Source organism: Ranitomeya variabilis, chromosome 6 (genome assembly GCF_051348905.1).
Source record: "Ranitomeya variabilis isolate aRanVar5 chromosome 6, aRanVar5.hap1, whole genome shotgun sequence".
In the NCBI taxonomy this organism is placed as follows: Eukaryota; Metazoa; Chordata; class Amphibia; order Anura; family Dendrobatidae; genus Ranitomeya; species Ranitomeya variabilis.
In genome coordinates, this window is record NC_135237.1 from 103,871,006 (window position 1) to 103,892,404 (window position 21,399).

Below are 21,399 nucleotides of genomic sequence, written 5' to 3' on the forward strand. Positions count from 1 at the left end.
ACGCTGCCGGTTCCCTCGCTGAGGTCCAGGCTGCGTCGGAGAGGTGAGTATAGCGATATTTTTTATTTTAATTCTTTCTTTTACACATTTATATGGATCCCAGGGCCTGAAGGAGAGTTTCCTCTCCTTCAGACCCTGGGAACCATCAGGAATACCGTCCGATACTTGAGTCCCATTGACTTGTATTGGTATCGGGTATCGGTATCGGATTGGATCCGATACTTTGCCGGTATCGGCCGATACTTTCCGATACCGATACTTTCAAGTATCGGACGGTATCGCTCAACACTACTGTTGGGTTTTCATTGGCTGTAAGCCATAATCATCAACATTAAAAGAAATAAACACTTGAAATAGATCACTCTGTTTCTAATGACTCTATATAATATACGAGTTTCATTTTTTGCGTTGAAGAACTGAATAAATTAACTTTTTGATGATATTCTAATTTTGTGAGAAGCACTTGCATTTTGCTATGTAGCCCCATTCTTATCTTTTTAAGATATTACCTATGAGTAGATCTATACAGTAACTTTGTAGAGCCACATTTAACACTGAGAGATGGTCTTGAGCCACGTACAGGGCCTCCTCCCCAGTAATGACACTCAGAGCCCATCACTACCGATATGGAGACCGCCAAAGAATTTTAAACAGAAAGCATATTCAGACATTGTGCCCCCTGCCATATAGGTTGGCTAACTACAAGGGTTCCAAATTTGCCTAATTTGGTATTCTTGTATCAAGCACACTCACCACACAATTGCATTCAACTTCAACAAGCTCTCCTCTAACTAACAGTATCATCCTATCTGAAATATAAAATATCCCCACAAGTACAGTACAGGCCAAAAGTTTGGACACACCTTCTCATTTAAAGATTTTTCTGTATTTTCATGACTATGAAAATTGTACATTCACACTGAAGGCATCAAAACTATGAATTAACACATGTGGAATTATATACTTAGCAAAAAAGTGTGAAACAACTGAAATTATGTCTTATATTCTAGTGTTATGATCTGGTGGCCTAAGAGCAGCATGAGACGTACTCTGGAGAAGGTGGTACCTGTACTGACCGCAGACCCTGAACTTAACACCGCAACTAGAAGTAGCCATGGAATGTGCCTAGCGCTCCCTTGACATCTCGACACAGCCGGAGGACTAATTACCCCTAGAGATAGAAAAGGGAAAACTATCTTGCCTCAGAGAAAATCCCCAAAGGATAGACAGCCCCCCACAAATATTGACTGTGAGAGGAGAGGAAAAAAACATACACAGACTGAAATGAGAATTTAGCAAAGGAGGCCACTTCTAGCTAAATAGAAAGGATAGGACAGAGTACTATGCGGTCAGTATTAAAACACTAGAAAATATCCACCACAGAAAATACAAAATCTCCACAGCTAACTAAAGATATGGAGGGTATATCTGCATCTCCAGAGATACCAGCTTGGCTAAACAAATCCTTATACAGACCAAGCTGGACAAGACAAAAACATGGAAAAGAACTGAACAATAAGGCCACAGCATGTGGACAGCAAAAATCAAGGCCAGAACTTATCTTTGTTGAAATGAACTGCAAAGCAGAAGAGACCAGGCAGGGATGTGAATCCTCCAGGAACAATGGACAACTGGCACTGACTAAAGGGTGAAGCAAGACTAAATAGCCCAGTCAAAATTGCAAAAAGTGAACACACCTGATAAATGCTGCGATTCAGAGACAGCAGCGCTACCACTTACAACCACCGGAGGGAGCCCAAGAACAGAATTCTCAACATTCTAGGTTCTTCAAAGTAGTCACCTTTTGCTTTGATGACTGCTTTGCACACTCTTAGCATTCTCTTGATGAGCTTCAAGAGGTAGTCACCGGGAATGGTTTTCAATTCACAGGTGTGCCCTGTCAGGTTTAATAAGTGGGATTTCTTGCCTTATAAATGGGGTTGGGACTATTTGTTGTGTAGAAGTCTGGTGGATACACAGCTGATAGTCCTACTGAATAGACTGTTAGAATTTGAATTATGGCAAGAAAAAAGCAGCTAAGTAAAGAAAAATGAGTGGCCATCATTACTTTAAGAAATGAAGGTCAGTCAGTCTGAAAAATTGGGAAAACTTTGAAAGTGTCCCCAAGTGCAGTGGCAAAAACAATCAAGCGCTACAAAGAAACTGGCTCATATGAGGACCGCCCAGGGAAAGGAAGGCCAAGAGTCACCTCTGCTTCTGAGGATAAGTTTATCCAAGTCACCAGCCTCAGAAATCGCAGGTTAACAGCAGCTCAGATTAGAGATCAGGTCAATGCCACACAGAGTTCTAACAGCAGACACATCTCTACAACAACTGTTAAGAGGAGACTTGTGCAGCAGTCCTTCATAGTAAAATAGCTGCTAGGAAACCACTGTTAAGGACAGGCAACAAGCAGAAGAGACTTGTTTGGGCTAAAGAACACAAGGAAGGGACATTAGACCAGTGGAAATCTGTACTTTGGTTTGATGAGTCCAAATTTGAGATCTTTGGTTCCAACCACCGTGTCTTTGTGCGATGCAGAAAAGGTCAATGGATGGACTCTACATGCCTTGTTCCCACCGCGAAGCATGGAGGAGGAGGTGTGATGGTGTGGGGGTGCTTTGTTGGTGACACTGTTGGGGATTTATTCAAAATTGAAGGCATACTGAACCAGCATGTCTACCACAGCATCTTGCAGCCGCATGCTATTCCATCCGGTTTGCTTTTAGCTGTACCATCATATATTTTTCAACAGGACAATGACCCCAAACACACCTCCAGCCTGTGTAAGGGCTATTTGACCAAGAAGTAGAGTGATGGGGTGCTACGCCAGATGACCTGGCCTCCACAGTCACCAGACCTGAACCCAATCGAGATGGGTTGGGGTGAGCTGGACTGCAGAGTGAAGGCAAAAGGGCCAACAAGTACTAAGCATCTCTGGGAATTCCTTCAAGATTGTTGGAAGACCATTCCCGGTGACTACCTCTTGAAGCTCATCAAGAGAATGCCAAGAGTGTGCAAAGCAGTCATCAAAGCAAAAGGTGGCAACTTTGAAGAACCTAGAATATGAGACATAATTTCAGTTGTTTCACACGTTTTTGTTAATTATATAATTCCACGTGTGTTATTTCATAGTTTTGATGCCTTCAGTGTGAATTTACAATTTTCATAGTCATGAAAATACAGAAAAATCTTTAAATGAGAAGATGTGTCCAAACTTTTGGTCTGTACTGTATGTACATATCCATATCTGCTCTTCATAAAAGTCACCATCTGGAGACCTTCTCTTCATAGATAGTTTGCTAGACCTGGTGCTAATGCACCAAGATGGCAGGCAGGTGCAAACCACACCTCTTGAGCCACAGGTTGGGGACTCCTGGACTGGATGATCAGTGTCAAAAATCCACTGGAATTCAAAATTAATTTTATAGATTTGAGGGAATAAAATCCCACTTTATAAATTGTCCCTTTTATATAAAATTCCACATAGCTAATTCCAATCATAGACATCAAAACCTGGAAGGTTCCACAGTGGTTAGCACTGTGGCTGCAGCTCTGGGGTACTGGTTTTAAATCTATCCAAGGACAATAGCTGCATGAAGTAGATATCTAGTCCTCATTTAGAAGCTAAGTTCTATTCAAGTGCTAATTGTAAAAACAAAGACAGCACTTTGACCAATGTTAATCAATTGGACTGTTTAGATTACCTGTTTTTCAATAGAATATCTGTGTGAAAAAAAAAGTGTGGCATCTGTGAGGTGATGGGGAATATGCCGGTGACTGTCACCTACTTTTAACCATTTGCATGTAATTCACAGAGGCTGCTCTATTTTATTAGCAATGTACACGTACACAGTAAAAATATTGTTGCCTGCAGTACTAATGTCACGGGGTTACCGCAACAGTGTGGAGCCAGAAGACCGCAGCATCTGATTTCTCCTACACTGGCGCTGAGAAGAAGTACTTCTCCTTCATTTTAATGGTGTTTATTCCTTCTGGCAGAACAGGGGTTAATCATCCATATTGGAAATCACTGAGCTCACAGCTGAACTAGCCACTCCTTTCCCTTTTATAGTCTTGGCTCTGATGCAAATCCTTATCATTTGCTGTATGGCTTTCAGGAGGGAGAGGTGTTCATAAGAGAAGGAGTGTTGGATGAGTTATCTGTGACTGTTGCTTGGTTTTTAAGTGTGGTAATTTCCTATCTTTCTCGATTTTTGGTTTATTCCCCTACCTTCACTCCCCGATGCATTCCTCTGTTATATGTGAGTGAATATTTTGGGTGCCTGGAGTTTTCTGTTAACCCTTGGTTATGTTGCCTTGTTTGTCGGGTTGATGTACTACGGTGCACAGTACCGCCCCTTTTCCCTGGGTGGGGGAAAAGAACACCACTTTAGTTCATTTAATTTAATCTCCCTTCTGGATTACCGGAAGAGGAACGTTTTTCATCTTCTATTACTACTATATCGCAGGAGGTTACGAAAAATTTGAAGAAGATGGGATCCAAATATATGTGTATGGCTAATCAGAGATGTTTGATGGGTCCTTACCTGTGTGTTGGTAACTTGGTGTCGCTGTACTCTAGGAACATTAAGCTAAAGGTTCTGTTTAGAAACTGGGTCCCAGATTTGTCGGTCCCTATAAGATTGTAGCCATCGTCAATCCTGTAGCATTTTGCCTTGCTTTACCGCCTACCTTTAGAATCCATAATGTATTTCATCGATCCCTCCTCAAAAAAATACATTGCATCTTCAGTACCATCACCACTACCACCATCTCCTGTCATTGTCAATAGAAACTTGGAGTTTCAGATAGCGAGGATCTTGGATTCTCGTCTTGTTTGTCAGTCGCTTCAGTGTCTGGTACATTGGAGGGGGTACCGTCTTGAGGAGAGGATGTGGTTTCCAGTGTCTGATGTTCATGCGGCCAAACTGGTCTGGTCTTTTAATGTGGCACACCCCGATAAGCCTGGTCCTGAGGTTCCAGAGGTCACTCATGGAAAAGAGGGTACTGTCACAGGGTGGAGCCAGAAGAACACAGCATCTGATTGCTTCTACTCCGGCACTGAGAAGAAGCACTTCTCCTTCGTTTTAATGGTGTTTATTCCTTCTGGCAGAACAAGGGTTAATCAGCCATGTTGGAAATCTCTGAGCTCGCAGCTATGCTCAGTTAACCACTCCTTTCCCCTTTATAATCTGGGCTCTGATGCAAATCCTTTTCAGAGCTAGCATTTTCTGCATGGCTTTCAGGAGAGGTGCTCATGTGAGGAGTTTTGGAAGACTTATCTGTAACTGTTGCTTGGTTTGCAAGTGTGGTAATTCCCTATCCTTCTCTATTTTTAGCTTATTCCCCTACCTCCACTCCCCGGGGCATTCCTCTGTTATATGTGAGTGAATATTTTGTATGTCTGGAGTTTTCTGTTAACCCTTGTTTGTGTTGCCTTGTTTGTTGGGCTGGTGTACTACGGTGCACAGTAGCGCCCCTCTTCCCTGGGTGGGAGAAGAGCACAGACAGAAGGCTGACTCAGGAGATAAGGCAAGGGTGGAGGCCCTGGCATCTTCACCTTCAGAAATATCCCAGGGAATAGGACAAGCTAGGGTGAACCCTAGTGTTAGAGACAGGGAAGGAGCCCCTGGTCTCGGATCACCCAACAGCTGTGTCGTGACAATTAATCACAGGCCACAGGAGACCACTGTTTCCCCTGCAGCTGCTTGATGACTCTTGCTTAAACTGGTTTGTGCAGGATTTTTACTCAGAGACAGGTAACTGGTTCTGTGAGGGGACATAGAAACAGCCATTCTTTTGGCAGAGACTTGTCATATATTAAATGGACTCTGTTCTGCTGGTTTGAACTGCAATTTGGGCAGAACCAGATGAAGCCTCAGGCTGGGGGAGGGGGGCAGTGCAAGTATTTCAGAGGAAGTGCCTGACAGGATGGAGTTGGTTCGATGGCCTTCTTGGGAGAGTGAGGTGAGAGCTATAAGGAGGAGGACTGTGACATCTCTGTCGAGCAGCATTCATTGAGCCGGGTGTTCCTGGAGGCCAAAGACTGCATTGGTCAGCAGAGGATACTGTCCTGTTCCAGTTTCACCAGCTGGGGAGAAGTTTGTAGTGTTGACATCCACAGAAAGTAGAGAAGCCAAAGTTCCCCAGTATCCAACATTAGTGACGCACGCAGGGGGCCTCCCAGCATGTCAGCTGTGGCACCATGCATCGGTTAGAATCTCACCATTCCTTGATCATACAGCCATCTTCCTGGCAAGCTCATTTCTGTAATGACACAGGGACCGGACACAGGGTGGTAAGTCTTGAGTTCAGGCCAACCGCGAGGGTTATGGTGGGAGTGTGCACGCACACACAATTAGTTTGGCGCCAAAAGCAGACAGGCAGATACAGACACTTGAATGCATCAGTGCCTATCAAACTCAGCTTGCTGAACCACTAGTGACTTACATAGACTACAACATTAAAGGTAAATCTACCGAATTATATGGAGGTATTCCAAGGCACGGCCCATTACACTCACGTGTCCTTAAAGTGAACTCACCGGTGTATAATTCAATAACTGGGTTCTACCTAGTGGGTTTAGAGTCATTTTGCCACCCCTGGCATTCATTTGATTGTTCCAGTTTTCCAAGTAAATGCTTTGTAGCTGCACTAGGCGGGCGCACAACTAGGTAAATTATAGTAAAGTAGTCAACATTTCCATGCCTACTGAGTCACACAGCACAGTGGTCCTGGTCAGTTCTGACTGGGTGTGTGTGAATTAACCTGTTACATTTTGTTGATTGATGGAAGCACACAGAGTCTGAGTTTAAGGCTGGGGTCACACTTGTGAGTTCAATGTGAGAAACTCGCGGGAGTCTCTCGCATCAGGTCCCGGCACTGCCGCCAGCACTCCAGACCAGAGTTTACGGCTGCATGTATTTCTACAGGGGTTTTTTACCACCCCATGGGGGATGTTATTACTGAAATGGCAAAGTACATTATTACATCATGGGAGACATTATTATGGGCTGGGGGCAAGAAAAGTGGGATATTATTAAAAGGACAGGAGACATAATTACAGTATGAGACATTATCACAGGATAGGAGCCAAGATGGGGAACATTATTGTAGTATGGGAGACATTATTACAGGATAGGAGCCAAGATGGGGGACAATATTGTAGTATGGGAGACATTATTACAGGATATGGGACATTAATAATGGAAGGGACCAGGACAAGGAACATTATTACTGCATGCAATATATTTTTACAGGAAATAGCAAGGGTGAAATACATTATTATAGGATAGGGGCTAGAAAGAGGGACATTATTAAAGAAAGCGGCCAAAATAGAGGATATTATTACAGGTTGGGGGTCAGGATGGAGAAAATTATTACATCTTAGGCTGCTTTCCCGCATCAGTTTTTTCTCATAGACTTGACTGGGGTATCTCTCTCTCTCTCATCCAAAATAGCCTGCAGATCCACATACTCGGATCCGGCGAAAAAAACTGATCCTTTGCATCAGTTTTTCACAATTTGCAACAGATCCGTTTTTTAAAAAATTTGCTGGATTCTGCCTGACGGCAAAAAACTGATGTGTGAAAGTAGCCTTAGTAACATGCTGATTGGATCCCAGGTCAAAATTTTACACAGGGGTCAATGAGAGTCTAGTACTCTACTGTAACTAATACATTTTATATCCGTCTACTATATAATTGTCTAAGAATCACTTCCGTCTGCCTGTCTGTCTGTCACAGATATTCATTGGTCGCGGCCTCTGTCTGTCATGGAAATCCAAGTCGCTGATTGGTCGCGGCAAAACGGCCACGACCAATCAGCGATGGGCACAGTCCGGCGGCAAAATGGCCGCTCCTTCCTCCCTGCGTCAGTACCCACTCCATAATCCCCTCCAGTCAGCCCTCACACAGGGTTAATGACAGCGGTAACGGACCGCGTTATGAGGTGGGTAATGCACTCCGTTACTGCTGCTATTAACCCTTTGTGACCAACTTTTTACTATTGATGCTGCCTATTCGGCATCAATAGTAAAAAGATCTAATGTTAAAAATAATAAAAAAACAAAAAACCTGCTATTCTCACCCTCTGTCGTCCGACGATGCGCTCGCGCCTGCCGCCATCTTCCGTTCTCAGAGATGCATTGCAAAATTATCCAGAAGACTTACTGGTCTCGCGAGACCGCTAAGTCTTCTGGGTAATTTGGCAATGCATCCTGGGAACGGAAGATGGCGGCAGCCGTGCGGGCATCGCCAGAGCTTTGGTGGATCCCGGCGAGTGAGTATATCACTATTTTTAATTTAATTTTTATTTTTTTAACAGGGATATGGTGCCCACACTGCTAAATACTGCGTGGGCTGTGTTATATACTGCATGGGCTGTGCTATATACTACATGGGCAGTGTGATATACTGCATGGGCTGTGTGATATACTGCGGGAGCTGTGCTATATACTACATGGGCAGTGTGATATACTGCGTGGGCTGTGCTATATACTACATGGGCAGTGTGATTTACTGCGTGGGCTGTGTGATATACTGCGGGGGCTGTGCTATATACTACATGGGCTGTGTGATATACTGCGAGGGCTGTGCTGTATACTACATGGGCAGTGTGATATACTGCATGGGCTGTGTGATATACTGCGGGGGTTGTGCTATATACTGCATGCCCTGTGTTATATACTGCGTGGCTGCTATATACTGCGTGGGCTGTGTTATATAGTACGTGGGCTGTGTTATATACTGTTTGGGCTGTGTTATATACTGCGTGGCCTGTATTAATGCATTGGCTATTCTACAATATGTATGTATGTATATAGCAGCCACATAGTATATAGCACAGGCCACGTAGTATTTGTCTCTGCTATATACTACCTGGCTCCTATATACTACGTGGCCTGTGCTATATACTATGTGGCTGCTATATACATACATACATATTCTAGAATACCCGATGCATTAGAATCGGGCCACCAATCTAGTATTATATAAAAGCAGAGTAGATTATTCAGCCATAGACATGACATGGTTAATGCCATCACTTTCTTCAGCAGGATGTTGAAAGCAGCTGATTCCATGGACAGGAGGTGAAGATCTCAGGTCTGTAATCTGTAGACAGAGCAAGGCAATGTGAGAATATAATGTCATGACTGACATTGCGTTGTGTCAGTTGCCAGTTATCCAGCTGCCATGCTTAGGGCATCTGTTTAGACCTAAGACAAATTAATCTCTCACTTTTAGAAATCATGTGCATCCGTATTTTTATTTCACTCAGAAATTAAAAGGAAATCTGTTACTTCAACATATTGAGCAATATGCTTCATGCCGAGAACATGACATTTCTTTCATATGAATAAAGAAGGAGAATTGGTGGGGAAAACATAAGATTGTTCATGGAAATGTAAGGGTAAAAATGTGTATTTCAGCTTTATAACATTATTTCAGATTTGAACTACAATGTAGCCATTGTGGACAAACGATACTGATTTTTTCTGTTAGATTCAATAGAATTTACCAAATTTAAATGTAAGTCTTTAAAGGGCAAAAAACGATTGGCATTAACAAAAAAAAAATCAGTTATTTATTTATTTTTTTTTAAATATCTCTGGAAGTGGCCATATTGATGATTTGCTTTTTCTACCTTTATTTCTTGTACAGAACAGTACAGTATATTGTGCACTTCTTATGGCAACTGAATAAGAATTGATTGAGAGATAAATGTCATAGGAAAATTACAGTTTACAGGGACGAGTAATGGGAAAAGGAGAAAGCAGAGACTGACTGGTAAGATGCATACACAGCCTTATCTATGTGTATAGTGTTACAATCCTGCCAGCCAACACCTGCTTCTAACAGCAGTGATCAGAGCTAACTCAGATCACTGCTCTGCTCTTTATTTAACCACTTAAAGAGGTTATAAGGTTAAAACAAGTTATTACCTATCCGTATGTGAAAAATTTCTGATGGCTGGGTGTCCCGCCTCTAGGGACTTTTATCCCTGATGAGAAACTTGTATCCCCAATGCAAGATGCTCCATTCATTTTCTGCTGAGCTGCCAGCAAAAAACTAACTCAGCACTTGTCAGCCCCAAAGGGAATGAATAGAGTGCAAGTTGAGTAAGCACACCGCCATTCCATTCTAGCAGTGATAAAAGATTTGACAGTGGCATTTAAGTGCTTAAACAGCAGTGACCCAAGCTAGCTCTGATTGCTGCTGTTAGTGTCACGTGCTGTAAAATTTATCACAATTAGTGTTGAGCATTCCGATACCGCAAGTATCGGGTATCGGCCGATATTTGCTGTATCGGAATTCCGATACAGAGTTCCGATATTTTTTGTGATATCGGAAATCGGAATCGGAAGTTCCCAGTGTATGGTTCCCAGGGTCTGGAGGAGAGGAGACTCTCCTTCAGGCCCTGGGATCCATATTCATGTAAAAAATAAAGAATTAAAATAAAAAATATGGATATACTCACCCCTCCGGCGGACCCTGGACCTTAGCGATGTAACCGGCAGCCTCCGTTCCTAAGAATGCAGTGAGTTTAGGACCTGTGATGACGTTGCGGCTTGTGATTGGTCGCGTGAGCGGTCACATGAGTGGTCACGCGACCAATCACAAGCCGCGACGTCATCGAAGGTCCTTAACTCTGCATTCTTAAGAACGGAGGCTGTTATGACCCCAGTGGACAGGGTCTCAGAGGAACGTGTAAGTCTGCAAGATACAAAAATCCAGCTCATAGGGCTGTGGTAACTGGGTTGACCAAATAGCTACTCCTAACGCCAACACTAGAAGTAGCCGGGGATCATGCCTACGGTGATCGCTAGATGACTCGCGCCAGCCGGAGAATCTAACTACCCCTAGGAGAAGAAAACAAAGACCTCTCTTGCCTCCAGAGAAAGGGACCCCAAAGCAAGATACAAGCCCCCCACAAATAATAACGGTGAGGTAAGAGGAAATGACAAACACAGAAATGAACCAGGTTCAGCAAAGAGAGGCCAGCTTACTAATAGCAGAATATAGCAAGATAACTTATCTGGTCAACAAAAACCCTATAAAAATCCACGCTGGAGATTCAAGAACCCCCGAACCGTCTAACGGTCCGGGGGGAGAACACCAGCCCCCTAGAGCTTCCAGCAAAGGTCAGGATACAGATAGGAACAAGCTGGACAAAAATACCAAACAAAACAAAAGCAAAAAGCAAAGAAGCAGACTTAGCTTGAAAAACAGGAACCAGGATCAGAGGACAAGAGCACAACAGATTAGCTCTGATTTCAACGATGCCAGGCATTGAACTGAAGGTCCAGGGAGCTTATATAGCAACGCCCCTGAACTAACGGCCCAGGTGAGGATATAGGAAAAGACAGACGCTCCAGAGTCAAATCACTAATGACCACTAGAGGGAGCAAAAAGCAAAATCACAACAGTACCCCCCCCTTAGTGAGGGGTCACCGAACCCTCACCACGACCACCAGGGCGATCAGGATGAGCGGCATGAAAGGCACGAACTAAATCGGCCGCATGAACATCAGAGGCGACCACCCAGGAATTATCTTCCTGACCATAGCCCTTCCACTTGACCAGGTACTGAAGCCTCCGCCTGGAGAGACGAGAATCCAAGATCTTCTCCACCACGTACTCCAACTCGCCCTCAACCAACACCAGAGCAGGAGGCTCAGCAGAAGGAACCACAGGCACAACGTACCGCCGCAACAAGGACCTATGAAACACATTGTGGATAGCAAACGACACAGGTAGATCCAGGCGAAAGGATACAGGATTAAGAATTTCCAATATCTTGTAAGGACCAATAAAACGAGGTTTAAATTTGGGAGAGGAAACCTTCATAGGAACAAAGCCACACCAAATCCCCAACACGTAGTCGGGGACCCACACCGCGGCGGCGGTTGGCAAAGCGCTGAGCCCTCTCCTGTGACAACTTCAAGTTGTCCACCACAAGATTCCAGATCCGCTGCAACCTATCCACCACAGAATCCACCCCAGGGCAGTCAGAAGGTTCCACATGACCCGAAGAAAAACGAGGGTGGAAACCAGAGTTGCAGAAAAACGGCGAAACCAAGGTGGCGGAACTAGCCCGATTATTAAGGGCAAACTCAGCTAACGGCAAGAAGGTCACCCAATCGTCCTGATCAGCAGAGAAAAAACACCTCAAATAAGCCTCCAAAGTCTGATTAGTTCGCTCCGTCTGTCCATTAGTCTGAGGATGGAAAGCAGACGAAAATGACAAGTCAATGCCCATCCTACTACAAAAGGATCGCCAGAATCTGGAAACGAACTGGGATCCTCTGTCTGACACAATATTCTCAGGGATGCCGTGGAAACGAACCACGTTCTGGAAAAACACAGGAACCAGATCGGAAGAGGAAGGCAGTTTAGGCAAAGGAACCAAATGGACCAAGCAAAGAAGCAGACTTAGCTTGAAAAACAGGAACCAGGTTCAGAGGACAAGAGCACAAAAGATTAGCTCTGATTTCAACGATGCCAGGCATTGAACTGAAGGTCCAGGGAGCTTATATAGCAACGCCCCTGAACTAACGGCCCAGGTGAGGATATAGGAAAAGACAGACGCTCCAGAGTCAAATCACTAATGACCATTAGAGGGAGCAAAAAGCAAAATCACAACAGTAAGGAAAAAAAAAACTCAAAATTTTCTTTCTTATAATCCCACTTCTGCAATGCATTAAACATTTAATACTGGCCTGGCATACTGTTATGACCCCAGTGGACAGGGTCTCAGAGGAACGTGTAAGTCTGCAAGATACAAAAATCCAGCTCATAGGGCTGTGGTAACTGGGTTGACCAAATAGCTACTCCTAACGCCAACACTAGAAGTAGCCGGGGATCATGCCTACGGTGATCGCTAGATGACTCGCGCCAGCCGGAGAATCTAACTACCCCTAGGAGAAGAAAACAAAGACCTCTCTTGCCTCCAGAGAAAGGGACCCCAAAGCAAGATACAAGCCCCCCACAAATAATAACGGTGAGGTAAGAGGAAATGACAAACACAGAAATGAACCAGGTTCAGCAAAGAGAGGCCAGCTTACTAATAGCAGAATATAGCAAGATAACTTATCTGGTCAACAAAAACCCTATAAAAATCCACGCTGGAGATTCAAGAACCCCCGAACCGTCTAACGGTCCGGGGGGAGAACACCAGCCCCCTAAAGCTTCCAGCAAAGGTCAGGCTACAGATAGGAACAAGCTGGACAAAAATACCAAACAAAACAAAAGCAAAAAGCAAAGAAGCAGACTTAGCTTGAAAAACAGGAACCAGGATCAGAGGACAAGAGCACAACAGATTAGCTCTGATTTCAACGATGCCAGGCATTGAACTGAAGGTCCAGGGAGCTTATATAGCAACGCCCCTGAACTAACGGCCCAGGTGAGGATATAGGAAAAGACAGATGCTCCAGAGTCAAATCACTAATGACCACTAGAGGGAGCAAAAAGCAAAATCACAACAGGAGGCACCGCTAAGAGCAGGGGCCGCCGGAGGGGTGAGTATATCAATATTTTTTATTTTTATTCTTTATTTTATACATGAATATGGATCCCAGGGCCTGAAGGAGAGTTTCCTCTCCTTCAGACCCTGGGAACCATTCCGATATTTTGTGTCCCATTGATATGCATTGGTATCGGGTATCGGTATCGGCGAGATCCGATATTTTGCCGGTATCGGCCGATCCAATCCGATACCGATACCTTTGCATATCGGAAAGTATCGCTCAACACTAATCACAATTAAAATATATAATTTCAGGCTAAAAAGATGTGATAACACCTGTGCTTACTCACACTTCAAAGGATAATACTTAAAGCAGCAAGTGGCATTAAACATCCTGGTGGTGTGAATAGGTTGAAAACAAAAAACATAAAAAGTCTTGCGAAAGTATTCGGCTCCCTGGAACTTTTCAACCTTTTCCCACATATCATGCTTCAAACATAAAGATACCAAATGTAAATTTTTGGTGAAGAATCAACACCAAGTGGAACACAATTGTGAAGTTGAACAAAATTTATTGGTAATTTTAAATTTTTGTGGAAATTCAAAAGCTGAAAAGTGGGGCGTGCAATATTATTCAGCCCCTTTAACTTAATACTTTTGTTGCGCCACCTTTTGCTGCAATTACAGCTGCAAGTCGCTTGGGGTATGTCTCTATCAGTTTTGTACATTGAGAGACTAAAATTCTTGCCCATTCTTCCTTGGCAAACAGCTCAAGCTCAGTGAGGTTTGATGGAGATCGTTTGTGAACAGCAGTTTTCAGCTCTTTCCAAAGATTCTCGATTGGATTGAGGTCTGGACTTTGACTTGGCCATTCTAACACCTGGATACGTTTATTTGTGAACCATTCCATTGTAGATTTTGCTTTATGATTGGGATCATTGTGCTGTTGGAAGACAAATCTCCGTCCCAGTCTCAGGTCTTTTGCAGACTCCAGCAGATTTTCTTCAAGAATGGTCCTGTATTTGGCTCCATCCATCTTCCCATTAATTTTAACCATCTCCCCTGTCCCTTCTGAAGAAAAGCAGGCCCAAACCATGATGCTGCCACCACCATGTTTGACAGTGGAGATGGTGTTTTCAGAGTAATGAGCTGTGTTGCCTTTACGCCAAACATATCGTTTGGCATTGTCTACAGATTGGAGATGAGGGAGTCAAAGTTCTTAGCTTTGCAATGTGCAGGAAGAAACATTCTCTTATGAGATCACAACTACAGGACCAAGGGCTGGCTGCTATGCTGAGAGGGTGGAGTATGGAGAACAGGACACACTACTGGACTCTGAATGAGGTGCAGGTGGAGATGTTATGGTGCACTAAGTAAGATGGGTTCTGCTAGGTGACACAAAAACAGCAGTCATGTCCACTTACATAACAGCTGACGGGCTCTCACTCACCCCAACTGTAGGGGTAAACAAGTGGAGTTCCTGTGGCTGGAGACCTAAGTGAGAAGACTTGATGAAAGAGGAAGGAGCAGCGGATGTGGTTGATGAAATGGTTGATAAAATGAAGTGGTTGGTGAGGCCCACTAGTCCACATTTTGATCGTGTATATGCAGGTTCTTGTATGTAGTTGTCAAATGATTGCAATTTTTGCCTTTACTGAGTTTTTGTTTGCAAATTTGGCAGATAACGTGGGAATGGTCATCCTTTGCAGTCTCAAAAAAGGCCCAGGCTAGGCACCCCTGTTAACTGAACACTCGCAAATAATGCTGGCCACAGCCAGAGTTGGGGCTGAGGATGTAGTGCTTGTCATAGTTGCATCACTTCGTGTTTGAGTGGGAAGACGCGATGTAACCTCCTTGCTTTCTCATCCTCCACTACCTCTGTTGAGCTACTCAGCTGCATAACTCTGGGTTCACACCAAGTGTGATCTACAACCTCATCATCATCCTCTATGCTCTCAAACTCCTCACCATGAGAGTAACCCTCCTCATCTTCCTGACCTGACACCACAGTACAGTCCATGAGTGCTTCTGGTATCTAAGTCTCATCAGGATCACCTCCACCTCCAGGGGTTAACATCTGGTGACTAGGGTCTGGATTCAGCTCGGAACCCACTTTATCCAGCCCCGGATCCAACATGAAAAAATTTAGGACATCGGTGCAGATGCTTTCCTCCTCTGGATTCTGTGAATCTTCAGAGCATATCTAATGCCCATGGAATAAAATGTGTAAACAGCTTTGCAGAATGGTCCATCTGTGGTTCCCCACAGTCAGTTGGGCATTTGGAAATTTGTGACAAGGGGAAGCAAGGGTGATGGGTAATTGCCACCTCTGAGGATTGTACTGTGTGTGATGTCAAGGTGGAGGGAGAGGAGGAGAGACTACTTGATGCAGCGCTTGCCATCCACTGGAGCACATGCCCTTTCTTGCCTCCATCAACAAGGTGTATGCAGCTGCCACAGAAAGGGAGTGGAGAAGCCCGTCCAGTAACAGTTGTTGTCAGTGGTCTTTGGATAGGATGAGACAGTGTTTGTTCATTTGAGTGTTCATTAACATTAGCACGTACACAATGAATACCAAGCCTATTTCCCCTTCCATCACAACTTTGCTTTTTCCCACTCATGTTCTGTGTAACCTTCACCTCTTGTAATCTGCTGTTTCACAGCTTTAGGCCCACGGCGGTCAGTCACCTGTCACCAAATGAACACTTACTACTTATTTCTTAGATCGTGTGCCTGAACAACACTGGTATTACTAATGATTTTTAAGTGGAAATCTGGTCTTGTGATTTCTCACTGAAACTCAGTTTTATCACAAACAATTTGGATTAGCAAATTAGACCTCCCGGCTGCACCCCAATATTAGGCATTAGGCCTAATGATTTTTAAATGGAAATCTGGCTTTCTTATTTGTCTCTGAAGCACAGTTTTATCACAAACAGTTTGGATTAGCAAATGAGGCCTCTAAGGACTGCCACACAGCTTTTGCACAATCTAGTTAGATGCTGGAAGATCGATTTCAGATAGGACAGGATTCTATCTAGCTCACTGACAAGTTTACTTGCAGCACTATCAGGAGCGGCTTCTCTGCACTGTGACATGGAGAAAATGGCGCCAGCAAAACAAGATGTCCGCTTTTTCTATGGCTAGTGACATGTGACTTTGGCAACCAATCACAGAAGTCCTTGTGTCATGACATTGTGGATGGTTTCTGCACCCTGAATGGCTGCCGCAATCAACACACATAAAGTTAAGGGGGAAAAAAGCACGTCACTCCTTTAATCTCTTCACACCCCCTCCCCTCATCAAACACATCCTTCCATCTTACTCACTTATCATACAGCACCACTAACCCAGACAAAGTAATAACAAAAGCATTAGTGGAAACGTGATGATTTATTGTCCTGTCACCGATTTTTGCCGATTTTGAGTAAAAATGCTCGTAAAAGAGAACACGGTTCCAAATGTGCTACATGCAAGCCAAATTTGACATTGACGAACAAGTTCACTCATGTCTAGTCATCACATAATTACTCATGTGATTTTCAGACTTACAGTCATGTGTCATGAGGCATGATTGTTGTTTCACTTTTTATTTCATATATTGATAGTACACATGAAAATAAGAAACTTTGTAATATATCTTATCAGAAAAATCAGCTTTTCTCTCTGGCAAAATTGATCAGTCATTATCAAAATTCTCAATTCTGAGATAACATCTGTATTCAGGGAAGACAGACTAGAAAAGAGGGAGGAGGAAGAAGTGGGAGGAGCTCTGTCTCTAGTCCCACCCTCCTCCCGTTCACATAGAAGTGTATTCATATCAGCCACCATCTCCTATCTCAGTAATGGAAAAGCCTGTCTTTACCAAGTGCAGATTTTACATCAGAATTGAGAATTTTGATCATGACTAATGAATTCTGGCAGAGAAAGAAGCAAACATTTTTGATAATACTGTATATATTACAGAATTTCTTATTTTCATGTGTTTTACTGATTTATTAAACAAAAATTAAAATGACAGTTATTCTTTAAGGTATAGATGAACTTGTATCTGCAAGTGCTACAAGTGCACACATATAGTTTAGCTGGTGAAATCCTGCTGACAGATTCCCCTTAAGAGTTTAGGGTATATTTGTATGGCTATTGGATATTTGTAGCCTCATAAGTTAAACAGGTTAAGCAATAAATGCAGAATTATTTTACCATAATCTTAATTTTTAAGCTGTTATCTTTACAGCATCCTGTATATGCCAGAATATACCATTACCTTTTCCTGTTCAGTATTACCTTTTCCTGATTAATGTATATATACAGCAGAGCCTATTAACTAACAGTGACAATTATTGGGTATTTCTGGCTTTTTGATTCATAATTCTGTATTAAAACGATTTTCTACTGTGAATATTATTGCTATTAACATCAGTAGCGGCAAATGAAAATCACTTCATTTACCTTCTTAATTCTTAAAGAATCAATAATTTAATAGAGTATAAGTTCAGCAATGGCAGTTTTAGCAAGAACTGTAATGTGTCATATTTCCTACACATATTAATATGGGTGTATTTTCTCAGCTTAGTTTTATGTTGAATACATATAGTAGATCTCACATGAATGACATTTAGGCATAGTTCTGCACTGTGCCATGCACACTCTGTGGGGTGCCACAATATTCTACTTGGAAGCCATGCTTTTAAGAGCGAACATCTCCATTCTGTTCTCTACAGATTTTTACCTTTTGAGAAAACCTCTTATTATCATGCGCTAGAGATGAGCGGTTTGATCTGTGGAAGATTGAGTAGGAGTTAAATTTCCTGAAATTTCCTAGTTTTATGCAAATTCAAACATTTTGAGATTCGATTCTGGGTTCTCAAAAAGGAAACTTGCAGAGCACCATTTCCCACACTGCTGAAACATTAGAGAACAGGGTAAGGTAATTTTGCATGGCTGTGCAGGCTTCCTCATTATACCTGGTCAGTACCTGGTCAGCAGCATGTCCAGCGTTAGGGGGAATGAGCAATTACCCAGGGCCCCCACTCTCTTAGAGGCCCACCCAGCATCCTAAACATAACGAAAACTTGTGGAACCACCAAAGATGGAGTAACCATAAACCACCAAACACAAATTAAAAGTGCTTACAGAGATCCCCGAACACCAAAGTAAACTACATCAATATTATGACGGATGACCTCAGACAGATTACGCAGAATCCCACTGCTGCCACCACATGTAAGTTACCCGCACCTTGCCACCCAGCCTGATGTCATAATTACGTCAGACAGATCACGTATAGTGGTCTCTCCACTTTCACCAATGTGACGTTCCGTACCCCCTGGGGACACATAAAGTCAGCTTGGCACAGTTTTACACAGACGCACCCTGTCCACATGAGCACAGGGAGGCAAAGTAAGTGAGAGAATGTGGCCCACGGAGTCACTGATGTGGCACCACACTTGCTCAAAACCCTGACAGGCTGAAAGGCCCTTTTCACTAGCACCAGTGAAACATAGAGCTGCCAGCCCGGTAGGACTGCCACCAGTTCCTCACTGCATATAAGCCTGGTTTGTTAACGGAATTCTATCAAGCCAGAAACTAGCCCCAGTAGCATGTAAATTTAAAGGAAGAAATGGATTTGTGGATTTGTGGATCGAGATAAAAGAGCAGCCCAAGGTTAAATTATATATTTAATTGCCTTAAGAGTACACTAGACAATACACTATGTACACAATGATTATACATATACAATGGTCAGATATGCGAATATATATAGTGGTAGAACAAAAGATAAAATCAGAATAAATTGCTGGTTTGATGTTTGACAGTGTGTATGCTGGTCTGTAGTGGGCATCGGCTGCCAGCTGTCTCCTTGGTCCCTTCTTAGCATATTATTCGACACGGCCCCCACTTTTGCAGTGACAAGCAAGCATACCAGAAAGAGTGACCACATGGTCTTACACTAGCCTTTATTCCCTTTGGGTCACTTTCCTCCCACACTCTGGGCTGAACTTAAATCCCCTTCCCTTGCTTCTGCACCTAAAAACTCAAAAAACTTAAAATGGGTCATTATTCTTTAATAGATGGTTCTAGGTAGGTGGTTTTGGCGCCATCGGACCTGGTCAGGCCCCTGCTACGCATTAAGACCAAACACAGCTTTGCTGTCTGATTTCTACTAGCTGTCCTATGTATCTTCATACACCTGGTTGCTAGAATGAGTTGAGACCCTGGCGGGTGATCGCCATGTTTTGGAGATCTCAGAAATATACATGATGTACAGATAGGACATATAGTATCTCCATAACTCCTTATGGAATTATGTTTTCAGAATGTTCTGGAAGGTGTCTGCAGCTTTAGAAAAATGATACTGCAAACAAGCCTTTGTCCTGCTCTGAGCTGGTCAAGGTGTGAGATCTGTCACTCACAGGTTTGAGGCTTGTCCCCTCTGCTGAGCTAGGTGCCAGCTTTCTCATACAGCTGCACAATGAAGAGGGTTTATAATCGCATGCCAGACAGGATACAAATGATTGTCATGGAGATATACACTCACCGGCCACTTTATTAGGTACACCATGCTAGTAACGGGTTGGACCCCCTTTTGCCTTCAGAACTGCCTCAATTCTTCGTGGCATAGATTCAACAAGGTGCTGGAAGCATTCCTCAGAGATTTTGGTCCATATTGACATGATGGCATCACACAGTTGCCGCAGATTTGTCGGCTGCACATCCCAAAGATGCTCCATACAAGGCAGGATGGATCCATGCTTTCATTTTGTTTACGCCAAATTCTGACCCTACCATCCGAATGTCGCAGCAGAAATCGAGACTCATCAGACCAAGCAACGTTTTTCCAATCTTCTACTGTCCAATTTCGATGAGCTTGTACAAATTGTAGCCTCAGTTTCCTGTTCTTAGCTGAAAGGAGTGGTACCCGGTGTGGTCTTCTGCTGCTGTAGCCCATCTGCCTCAAAGTTCGACGCACTGTGCATTCAGAGATGCTCTTAGGCCTACCTTGGTTGTAACGGGTGGCGATTTGAGTCACTGTTGCCTTTCTATCAGCTCGAACCAGTCTGCCCATTCTCCTCTGACCTCTGGCATCAACAAGGCATTTCCGCCCACAGAACTGCCGCTCACTGGATTTTTTTTCTTTTTCGGACCATTCTCTGTAAACCCTAGAGATGGTTGTGCGTGAAAATCCCAGTAGATCAGCAGTTTCTGAAATACTCAGACCAGCCCTTCTGGCACCAACAACCATGCCACGTTCAAAGGCACTCAAATCACCTTTCTTCCCCATACTGATGCTCGGTTTGAACTGCAGGAGATTGTCTTGACCATGTCTACATGCCTAAATGCACTGAGTTGCCGCCATGTGATTGGCTGATTAGAAATTAAGTGTTGCAAAGCTACGCACATAGTGTCATACACGCTTTCAATGACAATGACTGGCAGGACGAATTACTGAACAAGTTAAATACATGCACTCGGAATAGGGGTCTGGTCTCGGAGTACTATACATTCCTTCGTCCTCTGATGCAGTATGATACCGTAGGGGTGGGAATTGCGAAATGGCAGGTGGATGATGTCTCCTTTACACCATCTCTTATCTTGCGGGCATTACAGAAAGCACTCAAATATATACCTTCTGTCTCTTATTGGGAAATGGCGTTACAGATCCTGCACAAGACCTATGTTTCACCAAAACGTAGTTATCTGATGGGGAATCTGGCGAGCCCGGCCTGTTCTAGATGTGGGGAACCTGAAGCGGACCATTATCACTGCTTTTGGGCTTGTCCACAAATTCAATTGTTCTGGCAGCGTATACATACCTTCGTGTTGACGCACACCTCATATAACATCACACTTACTTCAGCCTGGGCTTTCTTTGGTCATATTATGGATAGTGATGTCCATATACCATACCATGATAAAAAATTCCTT